This window comes from Salvia splendens, chromosome 8 (assembly GCF_004379255.2).
Source record: "Salvia splendens isolate huo1 chromosome 8, SspV2, whole genome shotgun sequence".
Classification (NCBI taxonomy): Eukaryota; Viridiplantae; Streptophyta; class Magnoliopsida; order Lamiales; family Lamiaceae; genus Salvia; species Salvia splendens.
In genome coordinates, this window is record NC_056039.1 from 13,834,686 (window position 1) to 13,838,722 (window position 4,037).

The window sequence follows — 4,037 nt, forward strand, 5'->3', positions numbered from 1 at the left end:
GCACGTCTTACTCGATGCGCAGCTTCACGATCAAGTCTTCAAGATTCATCTCCTTTCGCTTATGCTTAAGGTAGCTCTTGAAGTCCTTCCAGTCGGATGAAAGTTTTTCAATGACCGTGCCCGCATTGAAAACTTCAGGCAGGGCCATTCCCTCGGCGGCGAGGTCATGAATGATGAGCTGGAACTCTTGCACTTGGTCCATGATTGGTTGGGAATCGACCATTTTGTAGTCCAAGTACTTGGATATTACAAATTTCTTAGTACCTGCATCATCTCTACGGTACTTCTTATCTAGCATTTCCCACACTTGTTTTGATGTGGGAACAGTACAGTACACGTTGTAGAGACTATCATCTAAAGCACTTAAAATAAAGTTTTTACAAAGATAGTCTCCTTTGCGCCAAGCGTCATACTTGACGTACATCTCGACACGTGTCTCGTCCTCTCTTGGCGGGGTTGGCTCGTTCTCCTTAAGGAAGTTCACGACGCCCAACGTTGTTAGGTAGAACAACATTTTCTGTTGCCAACTCTTGAAATCCGTTCCCGTGAACTTCGATGGCTTCTCGGCGGGTGGCATCATCCTTGGTGCCATTGGTGCCGAGTTTGTCCCATGAAAGGGACCAAGTCCGTTGCCCCCGTAGGAGCTAACAATTGGGTGGGACACAGTACCCCCCATAGTTGCGTGGAGCATGGAGGCCCCAGTACTCGTACCGACCCCAAAGGATCCAGTACTCGTGCCGACCCTAATGGATCCAGCACCCGTGCCGACCCCGAAGGGTAAAGCACCGGTGCTACCCCCGAAGGAGCTAGTACCCGTGCTGACCCCGAAGGGTCCAGCACCAGTGCCGCCCCCGAAGGAGCTAACACTCATGTTGACCCCGAAGGATCCAATACCCATGCCGTGCCTGAAGGCCCCGACACTCGACCCAATGAAGGATCCAATGGAACCATTGAAAGTGGAACCGACCGATCCACTCGAGGTGAATCCGGAAACCGTCCCAGAGAGGTTGTCAAACACCCAAGGGTTTGTTGAGGAAGAGGTTGAGAAGCCAGGAGTCGGGATCATCGTTATGTCCGACGACGTGTTGACGGGAGCGACGGGGGACACAGTGGATGGAACGGTGGCAGCGGCGGTAGATGGGTCAGTCGACATCTCCAAGCAAAGGTGTTGATTTAAGTTCAGTTGGTGTGTAAACTCGTTTAGTGGCAAGAATATCTCGTCTTGCGATTGTTGTGGAAATGAGATATACAAATCTTGTCGGGCGAAATTACAATGGAAAATAAAACAAGGAAATTATACGGAAAACTTGTGGAAAGTGGTAAGCCGAGTCGAGGAGTCCTCTTTCCGCAAGACGAGATACGCCCCGGTAGTGCTCTCGGTTTGGCGTGTCGTCCCCAAAGATAAAACGACTTCATCTATGAAGTAGCAGCACCGCTAGCAACAGAGCTCCGGCGAATGGGAGTAAGGCGGGGGCAGTGCTTCGACGGGGAAGATTATGCAGAGAGGGAGATAGCGTGTATGCAAGATGCTTGTGTATGTTCTGTTGTAGAATGCAATGGATGCATGCCTATTTATAGGCCAAGTCCACCTGCAGGGCATTGATGGATTCAACAGCCATTATGTGTGCCATGATGGCTTGACTGTAACCGCCAGGGGTTATTGACTGGTGCACTAGCCAGTGGGAGCTGAAGAGACACGATGCACCTGGACATGCTACACGACGGGATACACCATGGACCGTCGGGGTCCATCGGGGACCTTTTGTCTCTCGTTATGCGTCGGGGTCCAGCGGGGACCTTTTGACTCCCGTTGTTAGTCGGGGTCCAGCGGGGACCTTTTGTCTCCCGTTGTGCGTCAGGGTTCAGCGGAAAGCTTTTGTCTCCCGTCATGCGTCGGGGTCCAGCGGGACCATGACGTGGACTAGGACCCGTCGGGGATAGCGTGGAGTTTGGGGTGGTCTAAAAAGAACAAGCGAGGCTCGAACCACGCTCAACGACCAGCTCCAAAGAACAGCCCAAAGACCAATTGCCAAGATCCAAGGCACCAGGCACCTGGCACCCGGTGCAAGGGGCATGGGTCACGGGACACGGTGCGCGGGTTGCGGGCGGGCGGCGGCGCGCGCGTTTGCGCGCGTGGGGGCTCTGTCTCCCGTCTTATTCCATGATAATTATTACACATGATAATTCATCTGATTAAATACTTCATCAAAGAAGTTTATCATCCCCGATGTGGGATTATTAACACCTAGTTAATTAATCTCTTAGTCTGTTCACATAGCTCATTTCTAGCTTTATTGTGACCAACTCTAATATATAATTTCTCACTCACCGGGAATCGGATTTGAGAAAATGAATATACTATGGTCATCTACTCGGAACGTAGATTGACGTTATTGCATTTAATTTCACAAAATTAAATGTCTTGTAACATTTATTATTAGTCCAAAATCATTTGACAAAGCACGATTCCAACACCGCTTTTGTCAGTTGGCTGCATAAAGATTTTGCCACTGTTTTATGGTTTAAGTTTTAAGTAATGCACAGTGAGTAATGTGTTTCAGACAACAAAATATCTTATATGTCATGATATCTCGTCAGGCTCACTAAGAGCATCCGCAATGATGGACTTCCACGCGGAATTCCCACAGACGTCCTGGAATTTCGTCGCGGACGTCCGCCAATAGGCGTGCCCGCCACGGATACGGAATTGGACTGAGGACGTCGCAGGTCCGCAGCGTTAAGTGGAATTCCGTGCGGAATTCCGTGGGGACGTCCGCCATTGCGTCGACTTCCGCAGATATCCGCGCGGAATTCCACTTTATTTCATTTTTTAATGTCTATATATACCGCTCGTTGAACTTCGTTTCATTTCTCACCACTTGTTTTAACAAGTTTCTCTCTCTCTAAATTTCTTTTATATAATAGTAATGACTGGTAGAGGTAGAGGTAGTGGTAGTGGTAGTGGCCATCATGAAGACGTAATGGCTCCGATTTGAGCACGTGTACGGGAGGCCCCGATGAGGGAGGAACAAGAGGCCTCGGCGCCGGCGGTGCCTCGACCCATCCACAGCCGCACTATAGTACCCCGCGACCACCTCGCTGCCCACCATTGTCGTTGATGTAGTTTTTAATTATTGAAATGTATTTTTTTATTTGGTGAAATGTACTTTTCTTATTTTAATGGAATTTTTTCCTTATTTTCGTCGAAATTTTAATTACGTAAATTGTTTACTTCCGGAAATTGTTTAATTTGTGAATTTGTGATTTTTTTTTAATGTGTGAATTCCGTCGGGAATTCCGCAGGGGAATTCCGCCACTGTGCAGTGGGAAGTCCGTATGACGTGGCAGTGCAGTGGGAAGTCCTTATGACGTGGCAGGAGGTGTTTTTGAGAATTCCGCGGGGAATTCCGCCGGGACATCCGCACCACTGCGGATGTCCTAAATGCGTCTCTAATTTTATATGTGTGAAATCTTTCTTGGAATAATAACTTACTCTTCCTCCGCTGGCATTAGAGGTCATATATTGTTCAAGAAATATATAAAGGAAACTTGGCGAAAAATGATAATGGAATTGTGACCAATTGATGGTTTAGATCATAGTTTGAAGTTTATACAATATTTGGAGTTTACATTTGATCACATTCCTACTCCGTACAAAATTAAAATTGCATTACTAACATTAATTCATAGAAACATACGGAGTATTAGAAAAATAAAAGCACATTACGACATCTAGTAAACCTTTTAAAAAATATCATAAAACAGTAACACACAACTTGTACAACCTAAGACATGAAAAACAGTAAAGAACAAAGTGAAATGAGAGAATATTTAGATTACAGCAAAGTGTGAATCTGCATCTTCAATGGAGAAATTGTGTAACCAACAGTTTTGTTAAAATGAAGGTTTTACAATCTATGTAGAGAAAGGCGTACAGTCAAAAGCAAGATCCTCTCTTGAATGCATCTCACATCACAGCCTGCACCCGAAGGAAACTTGTTAGAATCAAGACAGTGATATAGGAGTACAACAACAAG